This window comes from Coturnix japonica, chromosome 2 (assembly GCF_001577835.2).
Source record: "Coturnix japonica isolate 7356 chromosome 2, Coturnix japonica 2.1, whole genome shotgun sequence".
Taxonomy (NCBI): Eukaryota; Metazoa; Chordata; class Aves; order Galliformes; family Phasianidae; genus Coturnix; species Coturnix japonica.
Window position 1 is genome coordinate 5129761 of NC_029517.1, and position 19989 is coordinate 5149749.

The following is a 19989-nucleotide window of genomic DNA, read 5'->3' on the forward strand; positions in this document are numbered from 1 at the left end:
CAACAAAAATGAAGCATTGCTCTGGTTAACTGGCCACAAATCTCTGCAAATCTTTACTTTTCTTTAGCACAAATGAAGTACAGTGCACATTCAGAGACGAGGGCTGTGGATCCAGCCTGGCTACATCACATATGCACCCTCCGAGCTGAGGAACGCTTTGCATCAGCACCAGAAGGTTATACAGGAACACGATTAGTAAGGTGACATCTCCCACATAAATAACTTATGAGAAGCCTGCCACTTAGAGAAGAGACAGCAGCCAAAAGGTATCCTAATTCACTGTAATAACGGATTAGAGAGAAAACACAAATACCTGCATGAAACGTTAATCTTGGAGCTGTCAAATATCTTTTGCCAAGAGGCATCCGCACATCTACCTGGAAACGACTCTGCCTTTTCTATTCCTATTTCCCCTCACCCTTTCTTTTGAGTGGGACAAGGAGGGGGAGGGGATGAAGGTGTGTAGTTGAGGTACACTACAGGTATTTTTACAGGAGGAAAGTTTATGGGGAAGGTCCAGGAGCTGCAGATAAACTACTGAATGGCAGAAAAATCTATATATTGCTCTTCCAAATAAACAGATTTACTTTCGATCTCAGTGATCTGATAATTCTTGTACACGAACATCACCACTCCTCCTTAAAAAAGACCTTAAATCCTTTATGTATCTTCTACAGTGGATGTTAAACAGTTTTGAAGTCATTTAGTTTGTAGCAGAACTGGTGTGTTTCCATAAGGGGCATTCCCTTAGCTTATACCTGTTAGCCCACCATGCTCTGCAATCCATCCTTATGCCCAAGAATACAAGCCTGCTTCTCCCTCTTATTCCCTCCAGTATGACTATATTGCTTCCTCAGCTTGCCCAACATGAGGATGCATAACCTCTACAGCAACATTCTGCAGTCACTGTATGAGCTTCCAGTGATGCCTCATCCCTTTGCTGGTCTGTGGCTTTAAGCAGGTGAGATGAGAGCTGGTGGGAGGGCAAGGAGAAACCTCCATGAGGTCTGACAGAACATCTCCCCTTATGAAAGAACCTAGAGGCACATACCACAGGGGTGATATATTAAATCTGCAGCAATTACATGGAACAGTTTGAGATTATCTGCTGTTTTATAACAATGGAGAATGGGATGCTCTGGCACCGCTCCCACTCTTCAAGCATAACGAACCCTGAGGATGCTCAGGCTGTCAGGTGGCTGATTACGTGAAATAAAACACTGCATTTGACTATTAATTAATATTGACTTCACTGCTTGACCCCTAACATGTAGAAATTTATAGGATCGCTGTCCAGGTTTATTAGGGCCCAATTAATAATCTGATGTGTATTGGAGTCAATGACCTAAAGAACCAAAACCAGCTCTTTGGTATGAAGCAAGCACATCATCTCAGGCTACTTTTGGCTTGGAAAATCACTTGGCTAATATTCAATTTGTCGAGCGAGTCCTTGACAAGCTGGTAACATGCAACAGAGCTGACCCATGAGAATCTCCCATGAGCTCCTTCACAGCAGCATGACATGGGGGTATTGCATGGAGCCAGCTAACAACCAGGCAGAGCAGCAGTCACTATTTGGGTAGATGCTCTGCAGATGAACACGACAACAAGAGGTAATGCCAAAACATCTGACATAAAGAACAGTTTCAATAGCAAGTCTTAAAAGCATCTCAGTTTCTTGCTTGGGTTAAACTAGAAGAACTACATTTTGGTTAGTTTATTCAGTGACAAAGAGGAGACTCACAAAAAAGTCTCTAGATATCTCGCTTCTAAGTCATCATGTTGTTGACAAAACTCAACATGCTCGTAGAAAGGCCAAATCTGTAACCATCAATCTCCAAACATTAAAAAGGATAAATTTAGTACGCCTGCTCTCCCTATAAGAAATAATAACAAGAATATGCACTGCGATGACTAACAGCCTCCAGCATTTTATCTCCTAAATCTATTTGTGACTTACAGATGCTTAAAAGCAAAGGTCCAAGGCCTGGGAGCACTGTGCTGGAGATGTTAAAAACACTTTAAATCCTTCAAACTGCTTTGAAAAATCTCAGCACCGCTCCTGTGTGTGGATGTTTTGCACTCCCAGCCAGGAATCAATGTGAGCATTTAAACTTCCTTTTGTCAGGAATGACTTACAGGGGAGAGGACAGCGGCTCGTAAACAGAACTGCTGACACCTTCTGCTTGCTGCAAGTGAATCGTGATGCAGCAATGCTAAGGGGAGTGATTTTGGCCCTTCACAAGTGGCTCAGCACTTCTGGGCTGCTCACAGAAGGGCTTTGCTGGGTGCTGTGGAGTTATCATAGAATCACAGAATCAGTAAGGCTGGGGAAGACTACTAAGATCACCAATGCCAAACACCGACCCATCCCACCATGCCTATTATGCTTTGTCCCTCAGTGCTTCATCTTCACACTTGAGGAGTGGTCTGTGCCACTGCATCAACACTCTTTCAAAGTTTTTCTTAATATCCAACTTGAACCTCCCCCAACACAACTTAAGACCGTCATCTCTCATCCTATCGCTGTTATCTGGGAACAGAGGAGAGGTAGAGAGGACTGAGATCTCCTCAAGCCTCCTCTTCTCCAGACTGAACAACCCCAGCTCCCTCAGCATCTCCCCATCACACTTGTGCTCCAGACCCCTCACAGCTCTCTTGTCCTTCTCTGAACGCTTTCCAAGCCCTCAATGTCTTCTTGTAGTGAGGGGCCTAACAATGAACACAGCACTTAAGGTGCTAAACTAGGGGGAGGACTGTGATATCAGGAGACCTGTCACCGCGTCAAGCTTACAATACAAGGTTTCAGTAGGGAGGGTGGTCTCTCTGAGCAAAACCCAATAGCTGTTCCTGGTCAGATCAGTGCCAGCTGCAGATATCCCAAAAAGGATGCACCGCTGGGCAGAGCTGAGTCATGAGTGATACTTGTGCCTCTAGGAGAACAGACTGAAGAAAGAGGCTACAGCCCAGGAGAGGCCCAAGGAGGAGCAGGATGTCCCCATGCAGCCCATGGGCACTACACAGAGCATATCTCCACATGCAGCCATTGAGGAGCCCATGGTGCAGCAGTGGATGTAGCCTGGAGGAGGTACAGCCTATGGAGGGCCTGCTTACAGCAGGGAGTTTGGAGCTGGATGATCTTTAAGGTCCCTTCCAACATAAAGCCATTCTACAATTCTGTTTATTAAAATGTGTGCTGTGCTAATTGATGGGGGGGAGCTTTTTGTTATAATTTATAAAAATAAATGACAAAAAAGCACAGTCTGAACCTGTGCCCATTTAATACAGCCAAAGCTCTGATTAGCAGCGAGCAACCTATTTTTAACACCATTCCACTAATGGAAAGTGTTTTTCCTTCTCCTTTTAACCATATTCTGTCTTCTCCATTTCTTTTTATTTCTTTATTTTATTTTATTATTATTTTATGTTTTTCTTCCAGCAGGATCTAGAATTCTGCTTGGCACTGGAATTAACTCCCTACTGCCTCATTTCTGGTAGAAACCTGTTAGCAGGAGCGCTTCAATCCAATCAACATCACTGTTACTTGCTTTCGCAACTCAAGGCGCAAGACCCCCCCCTTCAACTGTCTCTGAAAGCAAAATTACTAGTTTTTTTCTTAATTACACCGCTGGTTAATGCAACCCCTGACAGAGGGAGAGGTTGAACATTTAATTTGGCAGGGTTTAGTGCCAATCTGCATGAGGCCACCGTGCTTTCACCTCCATCTCTGCTCTCCTAATGGCTGCTGGCCCTGCTCTACACATCTCATCGGGGATTCACATCAGCTCAGCCCCAGCCCCCTGTGCCATCAGAGCTCAGAGCAGGCAGCAGGGACACTGTGGAAACAGCACACTGACACACACTTTTTCTGATCATTATTTCTGATGTCAGAACCAAGGCTTTCATTAATTAGGAGGGTAATTACACTGCTAATTACACTGCACACCTAAATACACTGCCATGCATCTCTCAGAAAGACAACGTGGTACATCTCACGCTACAGTATGAGTTTCAAATAGAGAAAGCAAACATGCTATAGGAATGCTTGCAGCCCACTCTCTCCAGTGACTATAGGCATTCTTCAGTGAACTCACGGTGTTATGTTCCTGAAATAACCCTGCAAAACCGTGTGAAGAACTTCCTCTAACACCTTTTCCAGGATTGCAATGCATGTACATATAAATATACACAAGAAGTACAGTAGTGAGGTAGAAGAACAGTAGTAATGAAGAAGACTTGCTGATCAGGGATGATGAATCTTGTCTTTTGCATACTGAACATGCTTGACATGACCTGGCAGTTCTTCAGCCCTGCCCAAAGTGATAAAACCTGATCGCCTAAGGAAATGAGCGCCTTATATACGTGTGGTTGCAGCACAATAGCAATTTCTTGTACGCATAACCAGGAGCTAATTTCAAGTAGCACCTGCTGGATGCATACATAATCTCCACGTTATAGTCTGAATATTGTATTATTTTCAGCCTCCCAGTGCAGAACTTTCTATGCATACAAACTGGGAGCAATCCATACACTCAGGGAAAAATAATATTTATTTATTTAAATATATATAAAATTTAAGAGGTATTGCAACATAATACGCCAAATTCTAACCTCAGAGCTAGCACTAACTCCTACCAACCTATATTTTCCATGAACTGTACAGCCCAGGAGTGCCCTGAGCTCCATGTGAAGCCAGCAGCCCCTAGAGTGCTTTCGGTGCTGGATTCTCATGCAGCACCTTCCATCACTTAAACGTCCTTATCTGTTATCTCTCAGTTATTAGAGGACAACACCTTCCCATCAACAACCCACACTGCCACAAACATGCAGATGCCCCAAGGAGGGAGTGCCAAGGGAGCGGAGCAGCAGCACTCCAACCACCTTGCTATGCTCAGGCTCCTTGAAACATCTGTCCTGCTCCAAACAGTTTAAATGGTGCAAGGGGAGAGGGCTGTCTGCCAAAAACAACAGAAGCAGAATTTCATCAGAGAGATAAGAGAGTTTCCCTGGGTAGCAAGGTCTTAGCGTGGAGAGGCTCTCCCGAAGCATGGGTGGAAAACTCCCATAGCCACACATGGTGCCAGAAACCATAGCTCACAAGTCTTCGAAGCTGCCCTGGGACTGCAAGTAGTGCCTCCACCTCCACTTCTTTGCGGGCACCACGAACTATTGCTCACAGACTCCCTCTGCATTTGGTCTCTGACCTCAGAGAGCAAATCCCAACAAGCCGAACAAATTGCCTGCTTTGAACAAGGGAAAAGTCCTCATCCACACTTCTCAGCATCATCCTGGAGAGCTCCTGCAGTTCTGCTGCCCTCCATCGCTTTTATGCCCCTAATGGCATTTCCAGCTGCAGCTCCAAACCTGGCCCCTGCCTCCAGAGGGTCCTCCCTGAACTGGCCAGCACAAGGAATACAAGGGGCTGGAGAAGACCCCCTGTCTCCCAAGTATCCCTTCCTCTTGCAGCATCTCACATATCACCGTGGGAGATCAAAGCATGTTACAGCAGTACAAGGGAAAACATGGATATTTCACATTCTCCCCCTCCAGAACATGCAGACATGGCTACAGCACTTCTAAAACTTTCCACCTCCTGCTACAAAAGCAGAAACTACAAAACACAAACCCAGAACTCCATAAAATAAGCCTCAGCAATCCATGCAAGGGAGACTTTTGGATTTTTTTTTGATCCACTTACTCTAGCTTCATAAATCAGCCCATTAAAAATATGACTGTGACACAAAGGGCCAGTCATAAAAACAGGCCGATTAATTTCCCTCTAAACATTTCAAATAAATAGCATGCCATTTCTGCGTTTTGAGACTATTCAATTATGGAAGAAAAAATTATCCAGCACTATAATGCGGTGATAGCAAGTGAATAGGTATGAAACCAGAAAGAGGGAGATTTATTTATTAACTAAATTACTGCTGCACTATCTATACTGTGGGATCGTCGATGTAATAGCATGAAACACTCAAAAGGAAAAAGTCCTCATGACAGAGTAAACACCACAGCATGTGGCTCCTCTGAAGCAAACTCCATAGGATCTGGGGATATTTGGAGTGGGAATAGTTCCAGTGACATCTCTGTCATCGCACAGCAAAGATGACCATAAGCATTGCAATGGTTTGGGCCACCATATAAGCAGTTATTAATGCATTACCAGCACTACTAAAAGCTCATGCTGCCTTCATCAGCGTATCAGCCAATCCCTCATGTCCTGATAGCTTCCTTGAAGTGCTAATTGATCAGTTTTGAAGTTTTAGGAAATCTTACCCAGTTAAGTAAACCATTGGCCATGCTTCTTGAAGGATGTAATTTTTTTTTTCAGCAGAAACATTCCTCATTATGTTTGCTGATAATAAGGAGATAATAGGGAAAAGGAAGAATTAATCAATTCCCTAGATATTTCTACTTCTCATCACTATTTGTAATAGCTTACAAGTCAGCAACCTCTCCCTTCAACCTGCTTCCCTCCAATGAATCTAACCCGTACTGATGGCAACCATTCCTAAAAGCCCACTGGGATGGCTTTAAGAATGGCACATGAAAAGGTCAGGATTTATCCAGACCAGGTCAGGGTTGCCAAAGAATAGAAACCAGCTTAAGCTGCCCAGGGTCCCATCCAACCTGGTCTTGAGCTCCTTCTGGGGCACCCACAGCTCTGCGGGCAGCCTGTGCCAGTGCCTTATTGCCCTCTGAGTAAAGACAACTTAAAAAGACATTCTAACACATAACCTAAATTTCATCTCTTTAGTTTGTCCTACCACTATCTACCCACGTAAAAAGTTGATGTTCCTCTTGTTGATAAGCTGCCTTTAAGTATCAGAAGGCCGCAATGAAGTATCCCCAGAGCCATCTCTTCTCCAGCTGAACAAGCCCAGCTCCCTCAGTTACATTAACAGTGTCATTTAATCCATGCACTTATATGGCACTTAAAGGTACCTTTTTAATATATATATATATATCCATTCATATAAGATTTTTAAAGTAAGAAATACCAATTCTTTAAAGGGAAAATATGTAAATATTTAGGCTTTGAGTACTTCCTTGCAGTGCATTTGCACAGCCCCACTCACACCAGCATCCTCCCAGCAATGCCAGAAACCCTCCCCACCATTTCCAAAGCCGGGTGGCAAACAGGAACCTTCCCCCCTCCCCCCTTACCCCCACCCTATAGCTGCACCATTCCTAAATCTAGCCCAGCACCTCTAACCGGAGAACGACCATCTTTCTCCTTCCCACGCTACCTCTGAGCGCTCGGCTGCTGAAGCAATGCGCTGCTTGGCCAACAGCCAGCTGGAAGCCAAAAGGGGCTTTTCCTTTCCTGCCGCTCAACCTCATTCAGGCGCTTCTTGCTTGTACACAACGCTATTTATAGCTGCTGGCGTGCAACCAGGCGCAACTCCACCGCAGAGCCCCAGCGGTTCCAGAGGAATAAATAAAATAATAATAAGAACAATAACAACAGCGAGAGCAAAACAAACGGAGCTGGGCTGTGGTTCGGCTCGTATCGGCTGTGTGGCGTGAGGGTATGATTGCAGGGAGGGGAGAAGCATGGCTGGGCTGCTCCCAGATAAAAATAACCCGGTCAAAAAAAAAATCACCACGGGGAAGAGCGACCTTTACTACTACTACAGGAAGAGAACGCACTGCAGCACGGCTGGCAGCTCTGCAAGGCAGCGTTCAGTATAAATGCACAGGGGAGAAATGCGGGGGGAAAGATAAAAAGATGCATGAAAAAAAATATTTTGATATTGCCCCCAGAATAGGATCGGTCCATTTCTTCCCATCTCCAGGATACAAAACTCTGTTCCTTTGGAAATCTCTTTCAGAACTTTGATTTTTGGGGGTGGGGGAGGAGAATGGGAAGAAGTAGGTTGGATAACAGGAAAAAAATCCTTCTCAGATAGACTTGGTAATGCACTGGCACAGGCTGCCCAAGGAGGCGGCAGAGTCACTATGCAGAAAAGTGGAGATGTGGCACTGAGCGACATGGTTGGCGTGTATGGTGGGGACAGGCTGATTGTTGGACTAGATAGTCTTAGAGGTCTTTCCAATCTTAATGATTCTATAATTGTATAAGTAGCTTATTTTCTTGCAGGATAATTGCATTATTATTATTACGGATGAAAGATGCAACTGCACTCAATGCAGACCAAAGCTGCAGCGGGGCAGTAATCTTCCCCCAAGGGTCAGATGCTCATAGTAGGTAAAACCTACCTCCCTTTTACATCCATTTTTCTCCCAACTCATATTTAATTCTAATGGAGAAGTGCTGCCCATGATGGAGCTGTGGTCAGCACTGAAGTGGGTGAGTGCTGCCAGACTTGGACTCCCCCTCTATTCCTCTCCTTCTCCCCTTATTTTTTTATTCCCCTAACTGAAATCACTTTGATTTTGCCAAGACAGGTGTTTCAGATACAGCTTGAAAACTAATTAAATCATATCTGCAGCTTGAAAACTAATTAATCCTTTATTCCCTATTATAATAGATAATTACAATGCATGATAGGAAACGACTTGTCAGGTTTTCTCTTTAAAATGCTTGCACTTTTATAGAAAATAAAATAGGGGAAGTGGTTACAAGGCCTTCCCATCCTCCAGGAGCCCACCAGTTGAGACTGCTGCAGGGGTTTTTGAGACATGGTGCAAACAAAACCTACACTTGCTGAAAATATCTTTGAGAACAAAAGGTGACAGTAGGTCACATTTCTTGGGTTGCTCTCGTTCATTCCAACAAATGGTCAAAAGGCTCCTGGAAGAGTCCTACCCCATTGTAAATGAGAGAACTGGTAAAATATTTGTAATTAAAAGCAATGAGCAAGGAAGGATTCAAAGCCTTCCATCAGGCCATGTTGCACCCAGTGCTTCATTACACTGTCTTCCACCTTCTTGCTTACTGTCTACTTTTCTCACTTTCTCTAAACTGCATGATTATTGCAGAGACTTGAACCACCTCCTAACAGTTCTTCTTAATACACAGCTACAGAGAGGATCTTCATCCAGCCAAGGCACCCGAGAACCCACTTTGCCTTCAGATTTCTCTTAAACGGTCCAGCATCTTTGCTCCCACTGTGAGATAACAAGTGTGGTCGGGCTGAAAGTTGTCACAACACCTCTGTAACAAAATAAAGTTTCCAGTTTTCCTCTGCATTTAAAAGAAAAACCCATCTGAGACACCATCTTTGAGTTATCTCAAAGAATTAGGAGTTTCAAACTGTTGATGCATGGACTCTGAAGGAAGCAGAGACTACTGATGAAGGAAACAAGCTCACAGAGCAGGCCTGTTGTCAACATAATTAAAGATGTTCCATGAGACCTGTAAATCAGCAGCAAAAATGTGGAAAGTTCCACAAGGCCACACAGGATGAAACCCATTGGGTGCCAAAGGAAAAGCCACGTCAGGAGCCAAAGAAAATGACTTCATGTGCACATGGCAGAAAGAGTCAATCACACCATCATGCTGGATGGCCTGTTTCTTTGAAAACCTCAAACTAATCCCACTCTTTCTGCATACACTTACATCTTCTCCTCCACCTGGGTGCTACTCTGTATCGTGAACTCTGTGCAACGTCATGTTGTCATACACTCCCATTTTGGGGCAGCCAGAAAAGAAAATAAGGGATAGTGATGCCACTCCTTGTTTGTTTGTTGTTGTTATTGTTTTACACTTTTGGTTTTGCTCAGCTTTTAGAAACAGATTTTGCTAAAGCACTCCTGGCAAGAAACAGCTTTAACCTCCTGGATCTCCCACAGCACCACCTCACATCTCCCCCAGCAGCACTGACAAAATGATCATTGCTGTATAAAATGATCTAAAAAATAAGCAAGACTATGTATTTCAAGGAAACCTAGTGCTGCTCATGAAAATTTCCAGCTCAGTGTGCCACTGGCAGCAGAGAAAGGCTGACACAAGCAATTGGCGGCATGGACAGAAATCTTCAGCGTGTCTTGGTGCCAAACGCACTCATCATATACTCCTTTAGCAGAATATCCTTAAGAGAGATTGCCCGGAGATTGATTGAGTCCTCATGTACCATGTTAATGAGGCTAATTATAAACTCTGTTACCAGCAGGGGGACCAAAGAGTGAGAAAACAACTTGAAAGGGCCAGCTTCCCTTTTCTTTCCTCAAAGAAGATGTAACTGGACTTGGTTTTCCTCTTTTCCCATGGTGATGACCAAAGTTCCCACATCCAACACTCAACTCATCCAACCTCATTTCATACCCTTCACCCGCATAGGCAAACCAACTCCTCTATCTCCTGCTCCCTCCTGAGCCAGCTGTCACCTTGCAAAGCACCTCCTCCTGGTACCAAAAAACATCCATTTGCTGCCCAATTTAACTACAGATAATCTGTCGCCAACGGGATGAGTGTGGCTAGATATCTGGGGAGGGGAAGATGAGAGGAAAGGAGGGGAAATAGGTTTTCAATCCACACAATTAATTGTTTTGGTATTTGTACATATATTAGATTAGTAGACTCGGAGGCAATTTAGTATCCCTGACAAGAGGATGCCCTGTGGCAAAGCTTACCATTCTCCTGCTGTATGTGAGCACAGAAAAGATGTGAAAGAAGGGAAGGAAGAAATTCCAGCATTTCGGATTAGGTTTTGATAAGACAAGAACACACGTCTAAAGTTTGCACAGCAGGTTAGAATATTAAATTGGAAATAATCCTTTTCACTTATGCTTTTCTTTAGAAATATGAATTTTAAATAACAAAACTAATGCTGTGCATGAATAAAGATTAGAAAAAATTAAACCATCAACCTTATTTCGTCTACACTGATTTATTTTCTGTTTTTAACCCCAACTCAAAGTGATGTTCTTCTAATAACATTTAATGAAACCCACAATGGGGAGCTGAGTTTCTTCAAGCGTTAAATCTTCTGAGGATACTCTGACCTTTTATATATCCTAGAGCCCATCACCAAATCTCATCTCTTCACCTGTTACTAACTTTGTTTTCATTGCCACTGTCAACATATCATAGACTTTTCCACCTATGCAACAAATACACCCTCCAAGGCCACTGAAGCACAGCTTTGGGCACAGATTCAAAATACCATTGAGGTTATCTCCTAGTTTTGATTACTCAAGCACAGCTCTCCCTCCACTCCCGTATTAATCTCCACCACAATCCTGAACCTGTTTGTCACCCAAGCACTCATTTTCTACTTTTTCAGTAATTAAAGTTGCAATGGAATGGCTGGGCAGCATTTAATAGTGTTTTTATTAATGCTGTAATGACTCAAGTTACAAGATACCGAGTCATTTTCATGTTTCTGCAAATTAGGTTAACAGTTCCCCATGCTGCTGCTGGGTTTTTGTTTCTCCATAGTGCCATTCAAAATAACTTCTAGATTCCAGTGCGAAGTAGGCATGGCCCAGAAGGCCTTACAGTGGAACTCAGCTCCCTGCACAGTCAGGGAACAGATCAAGACTTTTCAGAACTATTTATATTTACAGCCTTGATTTTTCCAGGTGTCCAATTCATCCAACCTTTAAGAGATCCAGTTTTCTAAGAGTGCTGCCTCCTTATCTTCTGAATAGAAAATCCTTATTAAAAGAAACCTCAAAGGCCCTGAAGTCACCCACAATATTTGCCAGGCGGTGGCCCTACATCTTGCTGTTATGATGAGAGATACTCAGAGGCATCTCTCTTGGTCAGTAGCAGCAACATTTTCTTTAAGAAAACTTAGAAGTGGTTTCAGGCAAGTTACTAGACATATTAAATATGACACGCCATCTGCTTCCAAACGCGATGTTTTGCATTGTGTAACTAAACCAATTTAAGAGCTGAAGTCTATTTGACATCTAATTAGTCTGTTTGGTAGCCTGATCACTCGTAGATGTTTTGGAGGGGAAGAAACACTCTTAACAATCTTGACCTCTGTTTCTAGTAGAATGCAAATCTAGCCATCCTTAGTACCTTTTTTGGGGCATCACAGAGTTTTACACAGCTCTGCGATAGAGATGGATATATTGGGCTGCAGAACAAAAGGCTCCATCGTCAGTGTCCAATATCACACAATGATTTGCCAGGTCATTTGTTTGCTTGCTTAAGTTGATTGTATTTCTCAGGAAATGCACGGTCACCTCAAGAGTAATTTATCCTGGTAGAGTAGCACCAGTGTTTAAAAGTGGCAGGCACAATCCAAGTAGAAACAAAACAACTCGTCCCTGTGCACTTAAAACTCAAAGTCTAGGTGCCAGCTTGTGTACTGCACCAGCTTCCTCACATTACAACAGCAGAAAGACTAGGATTGCAGCCAGTCAGCAACGTGTCAGATCGCCAAACAACAAAGCAGGTCAAACTCCAAATCAGAAGTAGTTGGTGGCATTTGCTCACTGTAGATGGGGATGTTCAGATTCATGTACTGACCACGAAAGCACATCAAGAGGTGGTTGTTGAGCACCTCTACCTGTGTCAGCACATAAGGCAGATGTTGTACCAAGGAGAGAAGACTATCTTCCACAGATGCACAGATGATGGAAAATGAAGTACATTTAGAGACACAAGAGAATCACTACGCACACTGCAGCATCAGCCATAGGCAATTGCTCACAGAAGCACAACACTCCATGCATCATTTGCACAGGAAAAAGAAAGGAGATAGACATCGAGCCCTAGATGTATACAGCTTGAAGGTATTTGGGGTTCAGAGCAAAGATAAATGAACAAGATCTACAATTAGAAAAGAGTGACATTGCAGAGAAGGTCAGATCAGGTCACTCCCAGCGGATGTTGTTACTGGAACCCACGCAGTTATGGTTCGCAACCTTTACCAGCTCCCACAATGAAATGCAACCACTCTTCTGACCCCTCTTGTTTTCCCAGTATTATTTTCTATTGCTCAGTACTAAGCAACTGTCAGCCCTTATCATTGCTGCCCTGGGCCCTTGTGTTTTCCTGTCACCTTTCCTTGTGTGCACTGATTTTTTTCTCCCTTCGCCTAGATGGGAGTTTTGAAAGGTGTGATGAGTTCCATAGCCTGATCTAATCACCTCCTCCCCAAAATGAGTTAAAAAGAAGGAAAAAAGGGAAAGCAACAAAAAACGGAGATTATTTCAGTGTAGCATAGCAAAACGGCTCTAGTTAAACATGCTGCTGCCCAGGAAAAGAGCTGGAAAGAGATGGGGGAATTTGCTAACTTTCACTCAACAGCGGAGCAGAGCTGCTTTCAATGTGCCATATTGACTTACCGCTGCTGGAGGCACAATAAAGGCAGGCCTGGGAGTCAATGCGAGCTCCTGCGGCTCTGTGTAAACTCTGCTTAAAATGTATTTCAAGGAACTTGATCTATTGACATGGCAACTGTGAAAACTTGAGGCCATTTGAAATTTAAATAGCATTTCCACCCCTCTCTAAATGCCAGCCGCAGGGTGGGCCCCACTGCCCTTGTGTGGAAAATGCTTTCACTGGAAGACATCTCCCCCAACAGAATGCCTCCAGACACAACTGCTCTCCTCAAAAGCAGCCAGCAAAACTGATTGGGACCTCTTTTTGATGCAAATTCATATTATTCTGTTGGGGAACAGCAGGTGTTCAGCCATGCTTCCCTTTGGAAGAACCTTGCTTTCTCCCCCCTCCTCCTCCTCCCTCTCGCACTTGGCTCCTGCTTGGCCCCAACCACTCTCATAGGGCCCATACTTGGGTGGCTCATGGGCCTACCTAGGTGGAAATACAGCTTTTAGGGCAGACAGCAACAGCTCCATGGTGAACATCCACAGTGGACAGCGCCAATACAAAAGTTGAGATCCCGCACAATGTGATTTTGGAAGGCTGCAGTTAAGTATGAGGGAGTGTTGTTCAACTAATTCGGTTTGACTCATGGAGTTGGGCAACAATATGCCCTACCAGCTTGGCCCTTGCCAGCATCGGTACTAAGTAATCTACTCCAGCTTTAGGAAGGGCCCTGAAGAAAATGAAGTGAGCTATTGTTCAGTATCACAAGGTCATTGTGGTCTATGCGAAGGCCAGATGAAAGCTCTAAGAGGCAGTCAATGGACTGTGCAGTTGGGGAATCACACATGACACTCAATGGGAAGGGCTATGTTAAGGTTGTGTCCAAAGATATGAACAGGATCTAGCCCTCCCTGTGATTGGAATCATTTAAGCATGCAAGAAAAGATTCTTGCCCTTGCTCCTGCTTTGCACTGCATGTAATTTGCAATTTCAATTTGAGGAAAAAAAAAATAAATGGGAAAGGACAGCACTATAGACAAGAAGAGAAATCCAAAACAAGACACATGGATAATGTGATTTTACATAGGCACTACCTAAAATTCATGGGGATTGGCAAGTCAGTGCCCCCAGCTTCATGATGGAACCATCTCTCCAGAATTCCCTATATGATCTACTTCATCAAACGCAATGGGCCTTTCTCCTGGCATGCGTGAATACCAGCTCTCTTGGGGAAGCAGGGAGTCTTAAAGAACAATTTGGAGGAAGAAAAAGCAGCTTCACAAATTCATGTAAGAAGCACACTGAGAGAGCAGCCTAGAAGAGCCAGACAAAGGGATGGTGAAGGTCAGCATCACACAAGCAATGGGCAAAGTACCCCATGACCTCAGCAACCAGGAATGAAGCCACAGAAAATCTTTAAAGACAAGGAAAAGGAGATTAAAGAAAGATGGTGTAGCGTTAGGGGTGGAGGAATCACGTTGAAAGGGGAAAGAGTAGGGAGAGGATGCTCAGAGAAGCGATGCCATGGAGGGAGCTGCTGCAGGGATGCAAAGGGCTTTGGAAAGGCCTACGGAGTAAACGCCAAGAGCTGCAACATAGGGGCACATGCAGCATCACTACAATTTGCCCTTAAAAAACAAAATGATAACAACCAATAAAATAAAATAATAAAGGCTGTAAATCTATGTTTGATGTGTCTTCTACTCAAGCCTCTGCTGAAAGCTGCCATTTGCTGTTGAAAGCACATATTAGAAAGCCAACAGTACCAACATGTCATCCGAACACATTTAAAACATTTTGAAGCTGATGTTACAGTCCTCTTCACTAATAAAAAGGCAAGAGAGAAGAGCGATAGGCTGAAGTGGTTTTATTTCAGCTCTTCAGAGTCAAAACAAACATCGTGAAAGTTGTGGGAACATTAGTCTAATTTAAGCCTTCGATTACTAATTTGAGATCCATTTATTTAAGCCTACTGTAAGAAAGGCATCTGAAGTTATAAAATCACAAGACATTTCCAGTGATTTTGCCAGTTTTTATTGCCAATAATGATTACTGTCTCTATTAAGGGCTCCAGATAGGACTCTATTATACTGGACTCTTTATAAAATACAATTTGTACTATTAAAAGTCTACCTGGCTGCCTTACAGCAGCTGCTTGACACAAAGAGGAATAGCTAATAAAGAACTGAAAGGAGGTTTGAAAGTCTTCTATTTTCTTTTAGAGAAATTTTTAATCAAACAAACCATTACTCAGTGGCTGTATCTGCAACGCTAATAAATACACACATAGGCTGAATGTACCACATTAAACTAGTTTTTCTCTTTCCTCATCTGCAGAAAGCTCAGCAGGTCTATGTGGAGTCGTTTGCTGTAGGTATGGAAGCAGAGCTCACAGAAGCAGTCACAGCAGTTTAGCAGAGATTAATTTCATAGATGGACACAGCCATAAAGCAAAGATGTGCAAAATGCTAATGCAAACCAACTTGTTTAAAAATTATTTTAAACCAACCCCTCAGTATCATGCTTTTAGCTCCCATATCCCACCATGGGATCAATGCTCAAATCTTTCCACAGCTTTCCTTAGTACTGCACGTTCTCAGTGTATCAGCAGAAGGCACTCGGAAACAGTAGGGCATGTTTCAAGTAAGGAAATAAAGGCAGAAAGCCCCTAAAAATGCTTCTTGAGGAAGCGCAAGGGGTTTTGCTGCTGATACTCTTCAAGACAAACGAGTGCGCAGTGTTCCCCCCACCTGCTCTGTCAGGATTGCTGTGAGCAGCGTATGTGGAAAGGATACAGAAAGAAACTCAGGTTGCTGGGAAGAAATATGAGATGTAAACGTAGTACTGAAACTGGAAGCTTTACAATAAAAGATGGAGAAGAAATACACGTGTACCCCATCCATTTCATTCACGTGCCTCTGTTATAATCTCCTGTAATGAAATAATGAAATATCCTCTGTTCATCTAAAACTCTGAAAGAGATGCCGAATCGAGGTCGACGTCAAAGCGTAACACTTGGCATTTGTTTTCCAAAAATTAGTTATTGGCAGCATCTGAAACGCACTGTACCACCCCAGCTAATAGCTCTGACAAGAATTACAATCACAGAATTCACTTTTTAGCTGCTCAGATCAAGTACGACATGCATGTGTTTGTCAGCTACACCACGGCTCGAGCTAGCAGCATTCCTGACATCCGATTATGTTTCATTCTGCCTTTGGCAGAAGTTTGGAGTTTCCTTCTTGAAGTTGTATAATAGATACTTTTGATTCGTAATTGAATGGAAGATTATAATCAACCTTGGGACGTTTGCTCGCTGATGGAATAAAGCCACTAGGTCCACTATAAATATTTATATTTTTTTCCACATTTGTTAGTATAATTAAAGGGAAGGAAATTCAATGCAACAGTTGGGGGAGGGAGGGAAGTAAAACCTGTTATTTACAGTGTCCTTTAAAATTAAATGTATAGGCATTAATTGCTTATTATACACACTGTTATTCAACCAGCAACAAGCAGAAAACCGAGCCAAGGAGAAGAGCCTACAGCTTACAAACACCCTTCAATAATGTGTCCTGACCGGTCATTCAGACAAGAAAAGGCACAGAGCATCATGTTCATTTCCACCAGCAGACACTACAAGATGCTACTGCAGCAGCTCAGTATTGTTTTACAGCACCGTGTGAATGACTGTGCAGCGTTAGCTGCTACCAGTCCCATTTAGGAACATTTTATACTGCTCCGAGACAAATGCAATTGGCCCCGTTATCACTGCATATAAACCACCCACGAGTCCCTGGCAGAAACGCAAGGGCACGTAGTAGGGAGGGAAATGTTGGCTCCAACCTTGCTGCTCCTCTTGGAGAACAGCACCCATCACCTGGTAACTACTTCACAGAGGCAGACAACAGCCTTGTCCCCAGCTGAGAAATTCCCAGCTTACACTGCAGTTCCAGAAGAGGAACACTTGTTTTCAAAAAGGTTGAATATTTTGGCTTAAGGCTTTTAAATGCTCATCTTCAACAAGAACAGGTACTGAAAGGACAAAGGAAAAGAGTGTTAAAACTAAAAGAGGGGAGATTTAGATTGGATAAAAGGAAGAAAGTTTTTATGCTGAGGGCGATGAGACACTGGCACAGGTTGCCCAGAGAGGTGTTGGGTGCCCCATCCCTGGAGAACTCAAGGCCATGTTGGACAGGGCTCTGAGCACCTGATGGAGCTGTGGGTGTCCCTGTTCATTGCAGCAGAGTTGGACCAAATGATCTCTAATGGTCCCTTCCAACTCAAATGATCCTATGATTCTACAATTTTATTCCATTTCTGTCATTTCTTCCTTCTTCCTTTAATAATACATGCTTCTGTTAAAAAGAAGCAGTGCTTTATTTTTAGACTATCCTATAAGAAGGTATCTGATAGTCTTTAATTCTGATAGTGGGAAGCTTCAGGAGGCTATAGCAATGGGGTGCAGGCAGGAGCTGGTCCCAGTATACCCAGAAGGATTTGCATGCTCAGAGAAAGTGCCGAAAACACATCCAGCTTTCTTCAACAGCTTGAAACATGCTGCCAGAAAAGTGAGGAGAGGAAGAAACAAAACAAAAACACTGAAGTGCTATTGCCTGGAAACCACTTTAATGAAAGTCGCTGCAGAATATGACAAGGTACCTAACCTGTGCTGACAGAGGAAACAGGGAAATGAAATCCACACAGCCACTTTTACGTGTCCTCCGCTATAAAAATAGCTGGATAATAACCATTTTGCAGCTGAATATGTTTGAAGGATCTGACACCTCTCTGAATGTAAAGACTGTTGTGGTGTGGGGAGAAGCCCTTCTGGAAGCATCAGCTTTGAGGCAGGAAGATCCTTCTCCACTGCCGCTGTAAAGGACAAAGAGCTTACTGGAATTAAGGGATGTCTCAGTCCCTTCTCAATAAAACACTCCTTTCTGTTTGCTTTGTTACAAATAGGCTTCCAATTTTCTTTCTTTCTAACACAGGAGCGTGGTACATTTCTAAAGGATGCTGATTTTTGGGAGGCACCACGCTCATTGCCCAGCCTCTGTCAGCTCCCTGCCCTGGGAATGAGAGCAGGAACCAACTACCATCTCTCTAATTTCTCTCAAATTCATTCCTCTGCAAAAAGGAGTTTCTCCTTTTGGCGCTGAAACTGAACTCCCGTCCAGGGATTTGATAAGCAGTGCTGAGTTAGGCTGATAAAACCCTGACTCCAGCCGGCAGCGCGGGGCAGTCAGACGGCAGGATCACATCAAGAACAACAGACGTGGAAAAGGTCAGCTCTCCAACCTTTTCCCATTAAGCCCTTCTAGAGCCCAGCATAGTTTGCTTGGTGGATATAGCAGCATCCCCAAAACCACGTCAGTGATACATGGGCTTTAAAGTCCACTGTTGAACCTAACACAATAAATGCTACGTCAGATGCAGCAGAATATACCGAGGGATATTTTGCTCAAATAAAACCAAACACATTTTAAAACCACCTCACTGGATAATTATGTCCACCTGGCACTTGAGACCTCTCCACTGCCTGCCTGGGAGCAGAGTCCTGCTAAGCAAAAAGAAAAGTCCCTTGTTTGTTCCACACGCAAGCATTGAGAAGTTAACCAGGACAACAGCATGCCCAGAAAGCCCAGTGACAAGTGGGCAACATGGAAAAACAAGCACAGACCTGGAATGACTGCTCTCCAACCAAACATCTTAATTTAACCCTGCTGTACAGCATGCCCAGGTCACACAGCCAAGCTGCCTTCAGATTTATATCCTAATCCCACCTTTGTTCCCTTCAGATCACGCACTATTTTTGAATGAAATCACAGTCCTGTGGTCCCACAATTTATGGGGGAAGGCTGTCACTCTGCTGTTGTTCCACCAGAACCACAAAGTGACCCAGGTAGATGCTAGTACTCAAGCCCAGCCCCATTAGCCCTATTGCTAATCATCAGAACCCATTTACTGGAGGATTTGCAGGTATCACTGCAGTGCCTCTTCCAAGAGGCTACAACCATATGCTGCACTTTCAGTTAAAGAAAGAAGCCAATTTTTCCTCTTTTTCTGGCAACATACAGTACACGTGGAGTGCACTCTGTGGTCCTGCCAATGTCAATCACTCTGTGATGCCATTTTGTAACCTAGAAGACACCATCACAGCATTCTTTACATGTGGGAAGAGACCTGCCCTGCAGCAGTACCATCCTGGTACCTTATATCCTTATAAGATCCACCAATGCTCCTCATCCCTGAGGAACAAGAGAGACTCAGCAGAACAACACCAAATCCCTTCCAGCTGACCTCTGCTCCTTGTGATAGGATGAGAGGTAATGGCCTCAGGTTATGCTATGGGAGGTTCAGATGAGACATCAGGAACAATTTCTTCTCAGAAGTGGTAATGCAATGGCACATGCAGCCCAGGTAGGTGGTAGAGTCACTGACACTGGAGGTGTTCCAGGACCATGGAGATGTGGCACTGAGGTACACTGTCAGTAGGCATGGTGGGATGGCTTGGACTTGGTGATCTTAGAGGTCTTTTCCAATCATAATGATTCTGTGATTCACACTCTGGACAGAAATCAAGGGGCACCTGGCCCGACATCACTGCAAGCAAACCAGAGTTGGGGCACTAGGAGTGGAAACGCTCAATGAGAGCATCTGCACTGCCATATCCACAACTGAAACATTAACCTGGATCAGGACCAACAAGAAGCCAGGCCGCCCTGAGGCTGCTTGGCAGAGGGCACCAGTGGAAGGCCCCATGTGCTGCTCGGGGTGTGGCTTCTCTA

The 19989-nt window shown here is 43.9% G+C and overlaps 1 protein-coding gene across 1 annotated transcript in view; it reads right to left on the reverse strand.

Moving 5' to 3' along the window:
- The window catches only part of ACVR2B (activin A receptor type 2B), an 85401-nt gene that overhangs the window by 45916 nt on the left and 19496 nt on the right, over positions 1 to 19989 (reverse strand). The gene's annotated exons all lie outside the window — the stretch shown is intronic.